The sequence below is a fragment of the Thamnophis sirtalis genome, unplaced genomic scaffold, assembly GCF_051295495.1.
Source record: "Thamnophis sirtalis isolate CommonGarterSnake01/CBP01778 unplaced genomic scaffold, rThaSir2_p1.2 scaffold_3, whole genome shotgun sequence".
In the NCBI taxonomy this organism is placed as follows: domain Eukaryota; kingdom Metazoa; phylum Chordata; class Lepidosauria; order Squamata; family Natricidae; genus Thamnophis; species Thamnophis sirtalis.
Window position 1 is genome coordinate 167968497 of NW_028261383.1, and position 20935 is coordinate 167989431.

The window sequence follows — 20935 nt, forward strand, 5'->3', positions numbered from 1 at the left end:
TACAACCCTCATCTCAGCCATAATTATGTTGGATATGAATTTTAGCCCACATGTCAGGAAATAAGGGAAATTAGCTATATTTTATTTGCAGCTCCTAAATATTATAACGGTTAGGCCCGATTCAAAGAACATTCAAGTATATTTAACTATGATTTACTTAATAAACCACAATTTGGCTAGATTAATCTAAAATGCTAATGATTTGCTGGGTTTACACAATATATGCTAAGACAAAATAACTGTCTGATACAATCTGACATACTCTTGAACCAGGATCTACAAATCAATGGATTAGCACCAGATATGTTATTACATCAAAGGCTGGTTGAACAATTGAATCATATAGCATGACTCTTAAACAAAACTTAACAATACTTTTGGTAACCTCATTACAATAATGTGCTAGGACAGGTGTGATATGCAGTTTCTTCTTTCTCTAAAATGTTAACGCAGTACACAATAAATATTCTTGTAAAATGTAATAATGCAATTGACTCTGGTTCATGTAATTCATATCTTGAAGAGTTAGTGCTGTTACTAAACTTCTCCAATAGGGTAAAACACTGAACCAAGGTAAGCAAAATGTTCTTTATATACACCAATTAGATTGAACAAGTAACCAATATTACATTATTGTACTGTATAAACTAGAACCTAGATCATTACTAAATGTGATTTACAAAGTACCGGTATGTCAGTTTGCCGAGTGTAATTGGTTACAATCATATCTGTCATATGCTATGGTTTACAAACCATAAGTTTAATAACTCAAAATCCATTATGGTTCAGATGTGAACCAGATTTGATATAAGCATGTTTGCACATAAGCCTAATTTGAATTAATTTACATCCGGTGCTCTCCCTTTCCAGTTGTTACTATACTACTATTGGAATGCTCCCTTTCCAGTTACTATACTATTGGAATGTTGCAGGTTAGAAGTATTTAACATCAATTTGTGTTGGACATCTTGCATGATTACATTTAATAGTAAAATCTGTTTGGAGGGAAAACACCTGCAAACTGCAAGTAATATTTGTCAAAGTTAATGAGAGATAATGCAAAAAGGCTAAGATTACTGTACGGCACTTGATAAATCTGGTTAAACAAGTTTTTCTTCCATTTCAAAAAGCTACAAAACTAGATTGGTCAACCAACAGGTTAGGGATGCATTTGTACCAGAAAGAAATAATAGCTTCCAAGTACCTACAACTTGCATTAATTAAAAGAGCAGTTTCCTGCCATTTGTTACTTCAATAGACCTTATATTATAAGTCGTAAAATTACGTGTCCAGAATTATAATTGTGGATTATAGAAAAATTATATTATCCGCCACAAAGCTGGACTAATTTAAAAAAAAAATCCTCACAGATTTGAATAATACTTTAAAACTGCCTTTCTAAAAAACTTTGAATTTGTGCCTGGTAATTCCAAAGGTATTGTTTAATCTCAAATAACTTGATACGATTCTCACATCTCAAGACCTAAAATGGACACCTAACATCAAAAACGTCATCAAAAAAGCACAACAAAGAATTGTTTTTCCTGTGCCAACTCGGGAAGTGCAGACTGCCCAAACAGCTGCTGATTCAGTTCTACAGAGGAATTATTGAGCCTGTCACCTGCGGTTCCACCACAAAACCGCGGGCGACAAAATCGCGCTCGACGAAAGCGCGTACGTGACGCCATCACAGCGCGACGAAAACATCACGCTGTGATCGAAAAATGTAAAAATAAAGCGAAAACCTTACCCTAACCCCCCCAAACCTAACCCTAAATCTAACCCTAAACCTAACCCTTAACCTAACGCTAACTCTTAACCTAACGCTAAACGTAACCCTAACGCTCTAAACCTAACCCTAACCCTTAACCTAACCCTAACCTTTATGTGAATCGGCTTTCTTTAATTTTATTTTTATTGCAATTTTTAATTTTTTCCGTCGCGCTGTGATGACGTCAAATGCGCGCTTTCGTCGAGCGCGCTTTTGTGGACCGCGGTTTTGACGGGTCACGGTCACCTGCATATCTGTAACTGTCTGGCTTGGTTCTGCAACCCAACAAAACAGACAAAGACTTCAGAGGGGAATCAGAATTGCAGGGGGGGAAAAAATTACTGCCAACCTGCCTTCCACTGAGGGCCTGTTCACTTGACAAGTCAGAGGGCTGTGAAAATATTTACAGATCCCTCGCATCCTGGACATAAATTGCTTCAACTCCTAACCTCAAAACGACGCTATAGGGCACTGCACACCAGGACAACTAGATAGGACAGTTTTTTTCCCCAAACACGATCACTCTGCTAAACAAATATTTCCCTCCTCACTGTCAATCTATTCACTAAGGCTGCATTACTATTACTATTAGTCCTTTCACAGTTCCTATCACTCATCTCCTCCCACTTATGACTGAAGGACTGTAACTTTGTCGCTTGTATCCTTACGGTTTATATTGATATTGTTTCCTGATTGCTTTTTTGTATCCTATGACTACCATTACATATTGTACCTTGATTCTTGACTAATGTATTGTCTTTTTATGTAGTCTGAGAGCATACGCACCAAATTCCTCGTATGGTCCCCAATCGCACTTGGTCAATAAAGAATTCTAAAGTTCTTTATTTACGGTTAATGAAATCTAATCCCTGCCTGGCGCCTTAAAGCATACAACAATATTTTTTTTTAGCACCAACAGGATGAGTGGCCTGACTCGGTCTTCTTCCAAGATTAATTTATTTAATTTATTTATTTCGGGCAGACTTTCAAGCTCTTCGCCCACAGCCTTGGGGATTTCTTGATCCCCTCAGCAGGACGAACTTTCCAAACAGCTTCGCGCGCTCACGCTGCGGTGGAAAGAATTTCCCCACGCGCTCCGTAACACGCCTGCGCACTGCAAAGGAGTGGAGTGGGGAGGGGGCGCGAGGGCAACAACACAACCCTCCACCGCTAGAGGGTGTCAGCGGCAACCCGGTCTATTTGGAAACAAGTCTTTCTCGTTTCTTCCTCTCAAGCTTTCGCGAGAATTCCACCGAGCGCCCGCGAAGTTATGCGAGAAGAGGGGGGAAATCCTAATTTTCGAGGGGGTTCCCCAAGACGCCGCTGCCCGGCCTAGCCCGCGTCGCTTTATTCGAATCTCTCCAAAGTTCAACGCCTGCGAAATCTCGCTACAGATTAAACGAACGCTACACACTTCCGCAAGCCATCACTAGCTCTCGCGAGATTTAGCTTCACCGCCCCGCTCCCCCCAACGATTGTCTTAGGCACGCAAGTCTCGGCATTTCGTAGGTGCTCTCCGAAGTCTCGCGGGAATTTTCTCTAGATGCTAAGTTTTCTTTCTCTCTTGCCCCTTCAATGGGAGGCTGATGAAACTTTCAGGATTTAGCCAGGTTGAGCCGCGGACAGTTTATCACATGATGTAATTTTCAGAAACTCAAACTTCTGCAACAAGCAGAAATAAAAAGATACCCGGAAAACACCATGATTGAAAGTCTCGCATTGTTCCGTTGATTCTCGCGAGAAACAATCTGCCTTGGTTCTCGCGGTACTCCTCACGAGGAAGAATTACTAGCTGGATTGTTCATTCCGAGCGTGGAACTCCGGCGCGTGATTACAATGGCCCTTCCAATATTCTGCCCGAGGAAAAAAGCTCCCCGGAGTTGAACGCCATTGCAGGCGCTTGCGCCGTTCCCTTCTGGTTTGTTCTTCTCGCGGGAAGTGGTTGCCTGAGACAACGTCTCGCGAGATTTTCGTTTCCTCATGACTTGCCTCCTTTCCTCCCCGCTCCTCCAGTTCTCGCCTGATCTTCCCTCAATTATCGCGTCTCTTCTTCGCTCCCCCTACCAGGTGGTGAGTTCTCGCGTGATTTAACTGGGGCTGAGGCTCAGGGACTGCTGTTAAGATGGCGGCGGCGGGAGGCAACGGGGTACGGCATTGACACCCCCTCCATTTCTTTCCCGGAGCAGGTATCCGTGCAAGCCGGGCTGGAGGGGCGGGTGGGATCCGCCAAGACGGGGGACCACTTGAAGGTCTAGCCGAAGGGAAGAGGGAAGTGGGGTGAGAAAAGGGATGTTTGCTGAGGCGGGACAATGGGCCCGGGCTTTCCCCTGGAGATGAAGCGGGTGGGGAGGGGGGGGTGATTGAAGTCGGGAAGTGGTGGTGGTTTTGCCTTGAGTCATCCTTCGGTTAGGAATGGGCTAGCCATGTGCGAAGTGCTTCGCCTCTGTTCCTTTGGAGGTAGGACTTTCCCCCTTATATCTCACTCGCACATCACCCGCAAAAGGAGGCACGTGAGTCCCGGCGAGGGGTCTTGATAGACTTCGGGCTTTCTCCCCCCCCCCAAACCCCTCCTTTTAGGTAAACGCGACGTATTCGAGTAGGAAGCTAGGCGGCCAACGCGTTAGCCTTGAGAGCCCAGCCCACGTACTTCGTTCAGGGTCCCACCTCGACCAAGGCAGCTGGATTAATCGTATATATATATATTATATATAGTTGAGGTAATACCATGGATTGAAACCATTGCGCTATTTCACGCCAGTCTATTGCAGTGGGGTCGTGAAAGCTGCGGGTTGGGGGAGACTTGGAAGCTATTCTTACATTGGTATGGATATATGGATATAATGGATATATATGGATACCCTCCCCCTCCTTATTAGCTTTCTCCCAAAGGGTGAAGAATTACGTTTTCTTGTTATTGTGTGGGTGGATGTATGTAGTAAAAGGATGCCTTTGTGTATAGGTATACTTTTGTAAGCTTGCTGTGAAATACCTATCTTTGTTTTAAATATCTCTCCAAAGTGATTTTTGGAATCTGATTTTTCCTTCATAATAGATTGTGGTACACTTTGTTTATTCTAATTAGCAAACTCAAAAATTTCTTGGGTAACCCATCATTGTAAATTTCTCTGACTTTTTGTAAGGTATGTTAGTTAGATAGAGAACTGTGTCCCAAATAGGTTACATATATATGCTTTTCTAACTCTTCAGTTAGAGAAAACCAAAGCTAAACAACTTTTGTGCTCTGGATGTAGCACATTAAAATGAAGAGCAAGGTGGGAAGATGCACCATTGATTTACTGGCAATTTTCTTAGTTAGATATTTTTTGTGTACATGGCTGTTTAATTACTCGTTTTTGCTGGGATATTTAAGATAAATTTATTTCTCCAAAGTCTGGCTTTTTAGATTAAATACAAAAATGGAAAAAGAGTTGATAAATGTAACTTCTTAAAAATGTTACCATAGTATAGTAGAAGTAAATATTAATTCTGAAAGCTTGTTTTGGCATTTTTGTTATATCTCCATTGTATAAAATCTTGTTGGATACAAGAAATGATGAAGCAGTGTGCTGAGTCTAGCATTTCTTAGTCTGTCCTGTTTATGTTGGCTAGAAGAATGTAGGATGCTTATTCTGTATTTGATGGTAAACAAAATAATTACACATGAGATGATTGTCATGATTTATGGGCTACATAGTGAACTGAACAGGACTTGAGAGCCAGTGTTTTGTAGTGATTAGGGACTAGACCACTAGATAGAAGTGGAGAGACCCAGATTCTAGGTTACTCTAAGCCATGGAGGTTCACAGCTCATCTCAGTCTACCTTACAGTATTGTTGTGGGGGAAAATAAGAGGAAGGGTTTTAGCTTCTGTACATAAAGGTAAGATGTAAGTGTATTAAATATCTTGATTATATTGTGAAACATTAGAGCTGGCATCTAAAAGGAATTTAATACTGATAGGTTAAGAAAGACAAAGCATTTGTAATATAGTAGCTAGAATGAAAACCTTTTTAGAAAATATCTGTTCTTTAAACATAATATGCATGAAGCCAGAATTTATATATCTATATTTATTGCAGGCCTTGAATAATCTGACATAAGTGGATTAGACTGACTGAGAAACCAGGAAGTATTACCTTGGTCTGGCTACGGTAAGGGAAAGGTGGCAGAGAAGTGACTTGAATATCAGAACAGGCCAAGTATGGATTGGCTGTGATTCCAGGTTAGTACAGAAATTTCTGTTGGTCAATGCTTGTTTTCCTTCAAACAACGATTACATGAAATATCTCAAAGTTATTAATTGATTTTCAGGCAATGACTCTTAGTTAAGTGTTTTTGATCTTTACCTATTTGTTTGCATCTGTCACTGTTTATTTCTTGTGGGGAGGGGAGGGGTGGCTTCCTATAGCAAAATGTTTATAACATGGACAATTTTCACAATTCCTGACCATTAGGATACTTAGCATCTGAAGTGCTAAGACTATCTGCTGTAAATTATTTTTATTTTTTATTTTGCTACATCAGCAAGCTCTGTACTGTGTTAGGGCCTGGATATCTGGGAGACTGTTTGTCTCCACTTGTTTCTTCCTGCCTGGTAAATTACAACAGAATGGGTATATTCCAGGTCCCCCTCTATTAAGCATTGCCATCTCATGGGACTTAGGAAGTGTGCCTTCTCTGTTATGGCTCCCAGCCTTTGGAACAGCATCCTTCTAGAAATAGGGATGGTGCCCTCTCTCCTGGTGTTCTGGAAAGCTTTGAAAATTTGGCTTTGGTCCCAGGCCTGCAGTTGATGCTCATTTGTTCGATGGACCTTATTTGACTCTATTGGGTTATTTTAGTCTGGGTAATCTAGTTGATTCAATTCTTTGCTTTTGTTTCCACTAGTTTTGTATGCTATCCAGAGTCTCCTAGAGTTGGATAGTCAATACAAAGAATTGAGGCTAGCATCATATATCAATGTTTAAATTTCTAAATTCTATAGGATACTGGCTAGTATATAAAGTTCTTCATTTCTATCTTGGCTATGGCACAAAAACCTTGACTAACACCATTAAGAAATTAGTGTTGTCTTTGAATTTCAAAACCTGTACCTCATTTAACATTTACAATATTGAGGTGATACTGAATTTTCCCTGCTGTTCCTCTTTGGAAATATTGGGTTATAATTGTATTTGATTTTTTAAAATAAGCTACTTGAAAACAGTTGGATTTTTGAAGCTTTGCACTTGGATTTTCTTGCTCTTTTTATGTAGTTAACCAATCTTATTTCTACTAAATTGATATACATATGCAGAACATTACATCTAACTAATAATGACAATTGGTTTTCCACACTGCATCTTTTAACAGTTACGTGTATTAATCCCCTTATGATATTTAAGACATCTGAGAATTAAGGTATTAATAGTTTAAGAACATAACTGCTTTGTTGGATTAGTTCAGGGCTAATTGTATATTGTGACTAGAGACAAGTCGTATGCCAATGGATTGCACCATGTGAAAATCCTAAGTCATTTTTTATATATCTGTTACATTTCCTCATTGATTTTGTTATATATAATAGTTATTCAGTTGTCTTTCCTGAAATAGACATATTGATTTCATTCAAAGGTATGTTTTGATACTAAATACCATCTTCAAATTATATATTGTAAAATATATTTTGTTACATTGCAATAGTAGTCATACGCTTAAATATTAAAAGCGTTATGCAGTTTCTATAGGAATGCTAATAGAGAAGCAAGAATGGAAGTTTAGGCAAAGCCACTTTATTTTGAAGTTTATACAAGTGCCCATCTCACATATATGATTGGGCCATGTACAAAGCTAAAAAGATTAAAAAAAATAATGCAAGAAAATCACAAAAACCATAATATTAAAAATAATTTAAATATATAAAAAGAATAGGAACCAATAAAAGCTATTTTAAAAAGTCATGATCTGTGGGAGAGCTCAGTTTCCATAGCAATACAGCCTCTATCCATGCTCCATACCTACCACGGTGCTGGCCAGATGGCAGAACCATGTTTTTTTGGCCCTTCCAGAAGGCCAGCAAGGTCAAGGGGGCAAACTCAACTCTGGTGGAATGATCTTCCAAAGGTGGGTGCTACAGCAGAGAAGGTTCTCTTCCTGGGTCCTGTCAGATGACCTTTTTTCATGGACTAGGACCCACAACATACTCCTCTTGCTGGACCAATGTGACAGATGGATACGATTGGACAGAGGCAGTACCTCAGTACCTGAGCTGATGATAAAAGTATGATATAAATCAGACTTCTAAGTTCATAATTCAATTTTAGGTACTTTATAAAGTACAATATATATTCATCGAAGAAGGTATAGAATATTACTATTTTACTAAATAGAACATTTTTATAATTTTGTATCTTCTCAGCACTCATGAGGATAAAATTAGAACAAAATAAGGCTATTGGATAATGTATCATTTTCAGGAAAATTACAAAGCCCCAATTTATCAAATTGAAGAGAAACAATAGTAAAAATTAATTACTCTTAACATAATATGTATGTTTCTTTTTCAGCATTTTATTCTCATGCATAAAAGTAACAGATTATCTATGATCACCCTTGAGGTATTCCTCATTTGAAGTTATAAATTGGAAAACCTGTTCTTGCTTTGAAAGAAAAAATATAATAACCTAAATTTCTGACCTGTAGCTATCCGTTCACATAGGGCTATACACTACATCATTTAACTTACTGGTGTTGACAATTTCCCCCTAGAATATGTTCAGTTAGCTATAATGCTACCTAAGTGTGTTTATTTGATCACCTGTAAGCATTAAAACAAACATGCCTATAGTGATGGCTGGCATTCAGTTTTGTATCTTGAATAATAACGTTATTAAAATGAATAGATATTTCACCACTGCAAAAGAGTAACACCTTCTGTCTCCTGTAATTTTAAAAGGATAGTTTTCCTTTCTGCTTATCTGACAGATGTGTAATCTGTATAGGCCCCTAATTGCTTACAAATCTTGAATATTTTTCCACGTACTTTTCATGAAATACATTTGCCATATTTCAAGCTAGAAATAGGCTACATGGTGAGATACTTTATCCTGTGTTCCCAAAATAGCATGCTAATTTCCCTGAGTTCCCATCTATAATACAATGGCATTTTCTAAAAATTTCAAAGCTTAATGCTTCTTTCTCGCTTCCTATTACAAAATATTTTAATAATAGAAATAATACTCAGTGCAGGAAGCAGCATTTCTACTGTAAATATAAATATTGACCTTACTGTAATTTCAGTGAGGAAATTAATTTGACTTTTGTATATTTAATGAATCCTGCATTCAAGTAAACTACATAAATGGTTATTTGGCTTGTAAATAACACTGTCAGAGGCAATCCTACTCTTTTACTTTGAGACTTTTAATTTGATGTGTCATAACAGTAGAGTTGCTAAAACCTGATATACTTGTTGACCAGCTTAATACATTTGGTTGTCTGAGTGACTTGCAAACTCACAAACAAATGTTCAGAGTGAGATGATTAGCTCAGGCAACTCTTTGAAGTACCCTTGAAATAGGTTCACCATTTTCCATTGTTTTTATATGATTTTAAGATGACAATTAATTGGAATGTTTGAGAGTATAATGTTATACTAAAGTGAGCACAACCTCCTCATTTACATAACAAATTTCAAAATCAGTTGAAGCATGTAATAACATCTAGCCACTCAGAATTAACAGTGCTGTTATGCTATCCTGTACAGTCATATTCAAACATCTTGAGATTGATTTCAAAGGTAATTTGTCTTTCTGTTTGGGGAAGTTTGCACCTTCAATAATCAGTATGGCTCATTTCCTTCCATTTTGTTCAAAGGAAGAAAAGTCTTAATGATTACTTAAAGGCATACTTTGAATTGAAAACATTAGACATTTAGTAATCTGATCAAATAGGGCCCAATCTATAATTTTGAGCCTTCTATTAGAAGATTGATACAGGGCCAAGACATTTTGTTTAGACAAAATTCTGTCAGACTCAAGAGTAGAACTGGCTAAGTCCCTGCGTAAGATTTGAATACCTTAAAGAAAGGGTGTGATTGTTCTGAGTAATTGTAATTTCTCTGGTCTATAAGATTTAACAAATCGATTTGTTTTTTAAATAAATGGGTAAATGGGATAGTATCTAAGAAATACTGTTAGGAAGCGTTTGTTGCATATTGATTATCTCCAAAACACATGTCTATTGAAATTCTGAATACTGACTATTATATTAATCTTTCAGTTTACTAACTTTGAACCCAATAACTACTGTAAAACCTTTTTTTTTAGACTAAAGGCTGCTGAAACACTTTTCTTGGGAGATCATGGAAACTTAGCTAAAGTTTAGGAACAATTTGGCTTTCCTGTTTGTTTCTTCGTGTGCTTTGACTTTGTACATGTCTTCTAATTTTTATATTGTACTTGCTACCTTCCGGTTTTAGAATATTGCAATATTGTAGATTTTATATGATCTGCCATAGAAGATTGCTGAAGTTTCAGTTCATCCAAAATGCAGCTCCTAGTTGTAGACTGGCTGTGATTCAGTTTACTGAAGTTTATAGAATTTTATGGGTTTCTGGACTGTTTCTAAGAGCAGTTCACAGTAGTACTTTTGGCACTTTACATGGCTTGAGATCTGGGTACATGAAGGATCTTGCCTATATATTGAAATAGTTCTTGGAAGTCCTCCTAAAATGATCCTTGCCACCTAAAGTAATAACTATTAATTGTGGAGGAAATATTCTGCTTTCTGTTATATTATTTATGGAATTTTCTTTCAAGATTCTCATTTGGACTCTATTAATATCATCCCAAATCTTTATGTTGTTCTCCTGTTTGAGATATTTATACTTATATATTTTATTTAATCTTATTTTATTGATTAATTTACTTTCATATCTATATAGGAGACTCTTTAAATATTTACTATAAATTCTTATACCAATTAGCAAAACAAGGACTTGAAGTAATGAGCAGAATCTTTGTATGAATTCTAGCACTGTGTAATGGAGTGAGCTCCCATTACTTCGTCCCAGCTTCTGCCAACCTAGCAGTTCAAAAGCACTTAAAAATGCAAGTAGAAAAATAGGAACCACCTTTGGTGGGAAGGCAACAGCGTTCCGTGCGCCTTTGGCATTTAGTCATGCCGGCCACATGACCATGGAGACGTCTTTGGACAGTGCTGGCTCTTCGGCTTTGAAACAGAGATGAGCACTGCCCCCTAAAGTCGGGAATAACTAGCACATATGTGCAAGGGGAACTTTTACCTTTTTACCTATAAGGTGGTAAAGAGCCGAGGTGGCGCAGTGGTTAAATGCAGCACTGCAGGCTACTTCAGCTGACTGCAGTTCTGCAGTTCGGCTGTTCAAATCTCACCGGCTCAGGGTTGACTCAGCCTTCCATCCTTCCGAGGTGGGTAAAATGAGGACCCGGATTGTTGTTGGGGGCAATATGCTGACTCTGTAAACCGCTTAGAGAGGGCTGAAAGCCCTATGAAGCGGTATATAAGTCTAACTGCTATTGCTATAATAAGATTTACACAAAAATGCTAAAATCGATGGATATATTCTAAGCTCTGTCATTCCAATCGGATCTCACCCAGATGTTTTAGAAATATAGTCCCAAAATTCCCTACCAATCATTCCTCTAAATCGTATTCAATCTATAATTTTATAAACTCAAAATTCATAAAAGAGATGAATATGGTGGCAAAATCAAAAGAATGTAACAAAAAAATTTGAGTCAAAATTATATAATATATGTCTTACTTGCAACTAAGCCTTTAAATTTAGTTGAATGTTCAGGTAAATCTTGTGTTGTACAATTTATAATACATAAATGCTATAAATATTAATGGTACAAAGGAATTTGTCTCTTCTCTTCAATATTCAGTTGTTTTAGCTATAGCAGATGTGCATAGGTCATACACTTAGAGGAATTTCTTTGTGTGTTCCTCCAAGCATAGAAGAGGTATTTGTATTATAATTGTATTTGTATCAAGAACATGATGTTTTCCAGGGCGCTGCTCTGGAGAGTCCAAGCAAGGGTTGAATACAGCCAATCTGCCCAGAACTGAATTGAAACTTTAAGCCACGCCTCTGGTGTTGACTATCTCCAGTTTTTTTCAATTCAGCTAGCCCAGTGGACGCACTTTCGAGTTTCTCTTCAGTTTTATAGAGTGCTTGGACTCTCCTAGAGTTAAAAGTAGGAGAAAATTTCCTTAATTGTGTCCATTACGAGCAGGCTTGGTGAGAGAAAATTTCCTTTCTTTTTAATTGGCTATTTGCTCATCTCTTGGTCCTTCTGGTGTCCTGGCTCACTCGGGCGCCATAGACCTACAGGCAGTTGTCGTGGGAGGCGTGTGGGTCGGAGTGCCGGCGCCAACACTGTTGCAGCACCTCCGCTGCGGTAGGGATCCCCACTGAAGTTTCTGTTGCCGCCGACCGCGCTTTGAAGAAGCCGGCATTCAGAGCGGTTCTTCAGGGCTCCTATCTAGTTCCGGCGGCCATTTTGAGCTGCATGACTGATGTGGTCGCCATTTTGGGAAACCAGAAGTTTCGGCTGCCATTTTGTTTAGTCAGTTTCGCTTTCTGAGCACATTGCCCCAGCTGCCTGGTCGCCTGACTCATTGCAGGTCGCCGCGTGGAGGCTCTTTGTCTGGTTTTGCTGGCGATTTGACTCCCATCCTTGTAAAACTATCAGCTTGAGCCGAGGTGGCGCAGTGGTTAGAGTGCAGCACTGCAGGCTACTTCAGCTGACTGCAGTTCGGCAGTTCAAATCTCACCGGCTCAAGGTTGACTCAGCCTTCCATCCTTCCAAGGTGGGTAAAATTAGGACCCAGATTGTTGGGGGCAATATGCTGACTCTGTAAACCGCTTAGAGAGGGCTGAAAGCCCTATGAAGCGGTATATAAGTCTAACTGCTATTGCTATTGCTATAGATTGGTGCGACAACGGATTGTGGCTTACCTAGGTCGCCTTCCATTACCTGACCTGCAAGGTGCTGGGAGCTTTTAACGCTCACACCGGAATCCTGCTTGGCTGGATCTGATCTCAGTGGCATTCTGTATCTCTCTTCTGAGTGTTTGGGTCCACAGTCTACAACTGTGAAGGTGGTGAGTGGAGGTAGTCCCTGCCTGTTTCAGTCAGACCCCAACCTTTCAGTCAGGGTAGATCAGATCCCTGAGAATTCAGAGCAGCTTGGGCCCTCTTCCAGAGCATTCTGCAGGCAAGCTGGCAAGGCTGCCTGGGAGGCCATCAGGGGCAGCAAACCCTATTCTAGGCCAGGACCCTTGGGCATCATCAATGTAGCGACAAAGGCACACACCAACCACCAGGGGGCACCGCTCCAGATCCCTGATGACAGAAGCCGACGCCCTGGGTCGGTTGGCGGAGAAACACCCCATTCGATACAGGTGGAGCACATCTCTGGAGTAAGCAACATCCAGGCGGACTGGCTGAGCAGGGGCACCACTCGGAGTGGTGACTATGTTCGCAACTATTCCAATGCCTGTCCCAGAGGTTTGGCTGTCTGCTGGTTGACCTGTTCGCCACCCCGACCAACACGGACCTTCCCAGGTTCTTCACGAGGTTTCACGATCCGCAAGCCGAGGGAGTCAATGACTTGCACTGCTCATGGCCGCTGGGACTGTTGTATGCGTTCCCGCCATTGCCTCTTCTTCCCAGAGTCATCCAGAAGATCCTGTCGGAGAAAGCGGAGGTCTTGCTTGTGGCACCGTTCTGGCCCAGGAGAACCTGGTTTGCCGATCTGGTGCGTCTCTCCGTTGACCCTCCTTGGCGGATCCCTCCGCACGAGATCCCTCTCAGCCAGGGAGCCCTTCAACATCCAGAGCCCCAGTGGCTACAGCTGGCCGTCTGGCACTTGAGAGGGATCTCCTGAGCAGGGGCAGTCTTTCTACCAAGGTCATCCAGACGGCCTTCCACAACCCAGATCTACGACGCCACCTGGAAGTCGTTCGACGCCTGGTGCACTTCTCACGATGTATCAGCGACTTCAGACATGATTCCAGTCATCTTGGACTTCTTGCAAGATGGGCTTGACAAAGACCTGGCACCCAACACTCTACGACATCAGGTAGCCACAATTTCCACGATACTTGCTCTTGATGAACACTCCTCCCTTGGGCGCCATCCTATTATCCGTAGCTTTCTGAGGGGTGCAACCAATCTGAGGCCACAGATACCCCTCATGTGACCTCAACATAGTCCTCCGCCCCTTGATCAGCCCTCTGTTTGAACCACTTTGGTTGGCCAGCCTTAAACATTTGACCTTTAAGACCGCCTTTTTGATCGCCATCACTTCTGTGCGGCGTATCTCAGAGCTGGCAGCTCTATCGGTGCGGGAGGACTTGTGTTTGATACAACAGGACAGGGTGATCCTCATGTTGGACCCAACGTTCATCCCTAAGGTCAACTCCTGGTTTCACCGGGCCCAAGAGGTCATTCTCCTAGATTTTTGTCTGCATCCCAGGCAGGGAGAGGTGGTGGCACATGCTCGATGTCTGTAGGACGCTTTGCAGATACATCAAGTGCACAGCTGTATTTTGTCGTTCCGAATCGCTCTTCATTTCTTTCCAACCGGCTTCCCAGGGTCGCAAGGTTTCCTCCTCTTCCATCGGACGGTGGTTGAGAGCCTGCATTAACCTCTCTCACGTCCTTCAGTCCAAAACTGTGCCTAGCCACATCACGGCACATTCTACTAGGAGTGCCGCCACCACGGTGGCCTGGGCAACGCAGGTGCCGATCGAGGAGATTTGCAGGGCGGTTACTTGGACTTCATTATTTCCGTTTGTTCGGAATTACAAGTTGGACAAGTTTGCTTTGGCGGAAGGGGCTTTTGGGAGGCTTTTGGGAGGCGGAGAGACTCTGAACGCGACTACTTCCCGTCCTAGTGACATTTAGCTTGGGTATGTCCCTTGCTTGCCTCTCCAGAGCAGCGCCATGGAAAATGACCATTGTCTTACCTGAAAGGTCGTTTTCAGGGCACTGCGAAAAAGAGTTGGACCCCACCCTGGGGTCTAATTCCGCTGTTTTCCGTGCAGACTTCTGCAGTTCCAGTTGGATTTGTTCTTACGTTGGATATGGTTCTTAGACTTATTGTTGAACTTCTCAGCACGCAAGAGTTTCACGCCTTCATTGAAAAAATCTGAAGATAGTCAGCACCAGAGGCGTGGCTTAAAGTTTCAATTCAGTTCTGGGAAGATTGGCTGTATTTAACCCTTGCTTGGACTCTCCTTCGCAGTGCCCTGAAAATGACCCTTCAGGTAAGACAATGGTCATTTGGTAGCGGTTTGCCCTGAAAAATTCTAACCTTTCAGGAATGACAATTCCACAATAATTCTAACCTTTTGAGTTAAAAAAAGGGAATTAAAGATTCACCTAATTGGAACAGTTATTTAAAAACTCAGTTGTAGATTAATAGAGTAATCGTTTTTCAAACGTAGTCTGTTCTGAAAGTCCACATGGTTTCCATAGGTCTCCTAAAAGAACACAGAAACCCCTAAAAGACAGCTTGTCCGTTTATCCATTAGCTACGCAATGTGTTTAGGCTGTACTTGTGGGGTACTCTGAAAGCCTAGTTGAATGTACTGCCAAGTCTTTTGCAATGTATTTAGTTTCTATTTAGGGATTCCTTGGAAAGAAGAACAAATCTAAAAAGTGACCAATGAAAGTAGAAATCTTTGAAATAGCAAGAGCTTTTTAATATTCTAATTATTATATAGAATTTAAAGAATCCACAGTTTGAATACACATCAGTTTGTTTGAATAAATATCTTGTTCAAATAATCAAGCTGCTTATGTTAAACATTTACACTTCTGGATGCTTCATATGATTGGATTGTGTTCATGAAGAATAGTGTAGCACATGGTAAATAAATTTAGCCTCGGTGTTCTGCTCTGAAAACTTTATAAGCGTTCCTACTATTTGCTTGCTTCTGTAACTGAGCTACTACAGTGAAGATGGTAAAGTGCTGAAAGCATACTTTCTATTTTGCCATTTTGACTTGATACCTGTCAAGCAATATTTATGGGGATTTGATGTGTCATGTGGCAAAAATGAAATTTAAACACTAAATAGTTACAGTGACTAAGCAGCTCACTTTATATGTGCCTGAGAGGAAATCTGACAAGACACATTGGTCTTCTGGGATTTCCAGTGTTGGTGCTGTATCCTTATCTGACTAGCTTTGACCCTTCAAGGATGAATGTGTGATTTTTTTTTTCATTTAGATAGATAAATGTTAAAATATTATGAACCAAAAACTTGGGAGTTTATTTCTCTTGAGCTATAAAGAGGCAATGGATGCATTTCAATTTAATATAAAAGTTTGTATTTTGTTTATTCTTCCTGGAGTTATCCAATTTTATTCATTGAAATAATGAAGAGTAATATTTTTGCCTAGTTCTTCATCTTCAATGGGTTTCCAATACTGGGAGAGAATTCAGTGTAACTTCCCAATTGCACCATGGCGTTTGGATAGTCTCTTTTGGAAGAGATTAAAGGCTGTTAATAAATAGTTTTTCCCAAATACGACATCTTGTCAGTTAATACTAATTTAGCAGGAAAATAGAATTAAAAGAATTCAATTCTATTTGAAAGAAAACTAAAATGTTAAGGCATGAAGAGAAGCCTCCATTACTAAATAGTAAAGTCTTGGAACCATGCCTGTTTGTAGATGAGATGGAATTTGGCGAGCCAGTTCATTCACTCAAGGCAATATGTTTTAGTAAAAAAGTGACAGAATAGAATTTTGTTTAAGTTTGGAGATAAGAATTTCCATTGAATCTACTCAGTCTTAAACTGCCTGATATGATATTATTAAGAGGGATGGATTGTGTATAGCTCCATTAACTATTTACTTTGAATGTAATTTCTTCTGGGCAGATTAAATTTAGAATGTTAATTTTCTTTAGGATGTAATGTTATTTCATGAAGACGACTTTGTCTTTGGGCATGTTTGACAGCAATTATCTTTTAATATGCTGATACATAACAAAAACTATGAATTTTATCTTTGCGATTGTTGACTATTGGCTTGGTAATGTATTTTGCCAAAGCTCATAGTAACAGTGTATTGACATTTTATCTGACATGAAAATTTAGTTTCTGTTAATAGTGATGGACACTGGCTTCTCAAAATTATTTAAGTCACAGTACTTGCTTAAATGGAAAAGTATGAGATAAAGCCATTAAAGGACAACTACTTGACTAAACAAGCACCCTCCAACATAATGAATTGCATCTCAGAACTACAAGTGACATTATTTCTAATCAATATAACCAATGGATTTATTTTCTGAGAATTATGGGAATTGTAATCTATCATATCTAGGACATTGTTAAATTGGGCGAATCAGTCTGAACTTTTACAACTTTTATATTTTAAAGATGGAATGGAAGCCATCTTTTCCAGCATGATACTTTTAGTTATGTTGGAATTCAAGCATGGTGGCTTGAAACCAAGGATGCTGTAATTTATCTGGAGAGGGCTAATTGGGCTATTGAAAATCATTAATTTAATATTCTAGCTTGTTCCAGAGTAATAAATAGCCTGCAACTATTTATTGGGACAGGTTGGGAAGAGAAGGGATAGTAATTAGATCAAAGTTCACATTAAATATGTCATGACTAGCAGATATCAGGTTAATCTGTTTCAGAATTCCTGTTATCAGCAAAAGAGATTACAAATCAACAGAAACCTTTACTAAGTTATATTGAAGTAGATAATAAAATACATTATATTGCCAAAAGTATTCGCTCACAACTGATTCTGATTATGTGGATGGGTAAGCGAATATTTTTGGCAATATAGTGTATGTTGTTACAGAAGCATTGTTTAACTGACCTGGATGTTTCAAATATGAGAAATATCGGTTCACCAACAAAAGGGCCACCGACAAAAGCGGACCCGACTAAACCGCGAGTTCTAAACCACGCCAACGAATGAGCACTGAAGCGCGCTGACAGAAGCACGCCGACAGAAGCACGCTTTAAACTTAGACCTAAACCTAACCCTTACCTTAACTTAAATCGCGCTTCTGTTGGTGCGCTGTTGTCAGCGCGTTGATGATGTCACGGTTTTAGCGCCGTGGTTTTGTCAGCGCGCTTTTGTCGTGTGCGCATTTGTCGGGTCACGGAAATAACTCTTCTCTACATTCTGATATTCGAGTTCTGTGAATTGTAATGTAGCAGATGTGCAGATAGCCTCTTAATATAATTGGGTAGGTTTGTTAGAAACCCACCTGTGAGAATTTTGTGGTGCAGATATTGTATGTCCTAAGAATCCCTGCAAATGGGAGTCTTCACTATGCAGTTCTTGTAATTAACCTTTTCCGGTATTGTATTGCTAACTGATGAAATTACTTTATCATATTTATTTAATTTACCGTGCACCTATTTTATCTGGCAAAATTGGCACAGGTTGTATGAAACTATAATACATAATTGTGACTAAATCAGTGTTTTAAAAACATGTTTTGGTGAGCAAGCAAGCTATTAGGTTTTCACACATATTACTAAACTATAATAGGTGGCTTGCATACAAAATTAAGACAGACTCCTTTCCCCTACACACATAACAATGGGGCTGAGCGTATAAATTATCTTATGGTAGTCTCAGATATCCCCTCTCAAAAACCTATTGCATCTTTACATTCTGGACCTTCCCCTATTCTAAAGTTGCATCTAGCTTTCGATGGCACTCATCTGTAATACTTTCTCCAGCCTCCAGTTGGTGAAGTTACCAGATCTGGTTTTCTTTTCTCTTTATGTTATAAATATTCAGTAATGTTGTATCTAGAGTGCATCATGCTTAAATCAAAATATACAGTAACTGGCAAACTGATTAAGCTAATAAAAGCTTCTGTAGTAATCAATTTCAGTTCAAGACTAGCCTTAGTTATGAAAGCCAGTGAGATGACTCTGGACCAGTCACTCTCTCAGCCCAACAGAACTCACAGGGTTATTGTGGGGAAAATAGGAGGAGGAGGGTGTGTTTAGATATGTATGCCACCTTGAGTTCTTTCTAAAAATAATAAAAGCAGGATACAAATAAATTCCCACAGACTTTTGAGTTTTACAGCTAAAACTATTTTTTTTTAAAAAAATTCAAGGGATTTGAACAAAAGGAAATATCCACATGCATAACTTAATGTATAAAAGGATGGTACACATAGTCAATGTTAGAATTTGGGCACATATTGAAAAAAAATTAAAATGTAAATACAGTTATACCCTAAAACATTTGCCTATTTGTTAAATACAATCTGAATCTTAAAGCAGAGTTCTATGTTGCTTTTCCCATACCTTTCCTGGCCTCCAGGAGTAATTCTAGCCATTTATCAGAACTATTGGAAGATAACGTAGCCTTGTTCAGTCCCAGCAACTTTTTTCTGTTAAAATATTCTTGTTTTCAGGAGTGGGTGAGGCTGAAGAGTACGCCTTTGCTCTATGTGATGGAAGTCATACCTCCCCAAAGACTGATGCAAATTCATGAGCACAGGGGTAATCAGCACTTGGGATGTCTGTCTGACTCACAAGGTCAGCTAACATATCTTGCTTAACTTGCAGCTTATGTATATCAATCAGCACTTTTTAATTTTTTCTGAAGAGGTACATATGAAATATACAGTGGTCAGCCTTTGACTTACAGGCTGTGTTGAAGCTCTCATCTTCTAACTCACCCAAAATTCACTTAAAGTTCAGGAGGAAACTAAATGAGTAGTGGAACAGTTTTGAGGGGCAGATCAAATAAAGTGTTTTTTTTTTTTATTCCAATAGGTTTTAGTTTTAGTTTTTCCTTTAAAAAAATCCCCTCCCTCCAAAAAGCAACCTAAAATTGCAAACATACAGTCTTAACAACTGTATATCATTGTAATACTCCAGTAGTACTTAGTAACTGGAATAAATAAATTTTAGGATATAATGCTACTGAAATGTGATACTGTATATGTTACAGATTTGCATTTACATTTAAAGGCCTCTAACCTGAATAATGATAATAAAAACTTGCTATCACCGCTGCAAATTGGAGGTTGCTTATTCTGCCTGAATGAGCAAAGAAGATTGGAATCATGAGTGACAAGTCTGTACATACTGCAGACCTGCAGGCTAATCTTGCCTGACCTACCTTTGGTCAGCTTGTTCATCTTTCTAGTATGACAACATGGTGTTTAAAGTCAGGAATTGAGATCTCCTTTGGAAGGTAGACCAAAGATGTTTAGAAGGATAAGAACTAATTTAAAATCTCCCAGTGAAGAATGAAAGGGATATATTAACTTAGATACTCACTCTTGTTACCAGAAACGAGCCGGTTTCTTTCCACAAATATTTATTATGGTGAACATAAGTACATAAGTCTAAATTAACCAAAATTAGCAATATCTCCTAATGCATCTAACAAACTTTATGCTAACATGCTTAGGATTGTCTTATCATAGTTTAATCCATTCATCCTACATACAATTCAGAATACATTTGTATTCTGTTAAATGAGAATTAATCCCTAGTAAATACAATAGCAGTAGACTTATATACTGCTTCATAGGCCTTTCAGGCCTCTCTAAGCGGTTTACAGAGAGTCAGCATATTGCCCCCAACAATCTGGGTCCTCATTTTACCCACCTCGGAAGGATGGAAGGCTGAGTCAACCCTGAGCCGGTGAGATTTGAACCGCTGACCTGCTGATCTAGTAGTAGCCTGCAGTGCTGCATTTAACCACTGCGCCACAATACACAATGATATAGGAAATGATTTGGTCAATAGATGCCAAATGGGCTAGAGAAAAGGAAAAAATGTTCCTTACTAAAGAATTGCACTGTGTAATGTTACTGTGTTATAGTCCTTGCAGTAAATGGAATGAATGTATAGCCTATTGTTTAGGTGAACATTATTTTGTGGTGAGCATTAAGATTTGGATTTGTCTCTTACATCTGCTTCTTCTATGGATCTTTAATTATGATGGCGCACATATCTTTCCAAAGATGATGACATTTATGTTTCACTTTAGCTGGGGTTAGTTGTTGAAGTAGAAGTGGTAGGGTTGAGAAAATCTACAAGATGGGAATGTAGAGTTATTACTTACCATGTGAGATGTGCTGCAAGGAGAAAAATGGGTTTTTGAGAATTA

At 39.4% G+C, this 20935-nt stretch overlaps 1 protein-coding gene across 14 annotated transcripts in view; it reads left to right on the top strand.

Annotated features, from left to right (window-relative positions):
* The first annotated feature begins 3731 nt into the window (after positions 1–3731).
* The window catches only part of HUWE1 (HECT, UBA and WWE domain containing E3 ubiquitin protein ligase 1), a 109465-nt gene continuing 92261 nt past the window's right edge, over positions 3732–20935 (top strand). For 13 of the 14 annotated variants that reach the window (XM_087710818.1, XM_087710821.1, XM_087710822.1 and 10 more), the window contains exons 1-2: positions 3867–3957; positions 5851–5993. The gene's annotated coding sequence lies outside the window, so the exon portion shown is untranslated. Of the gene's footprint in view, positions 3842–3866; positions 3958–5850; positions 5994–20935 lie in introns of those variants that run through there. The other variant, XM_087710819.1, reaches the window with a different exon arrangement.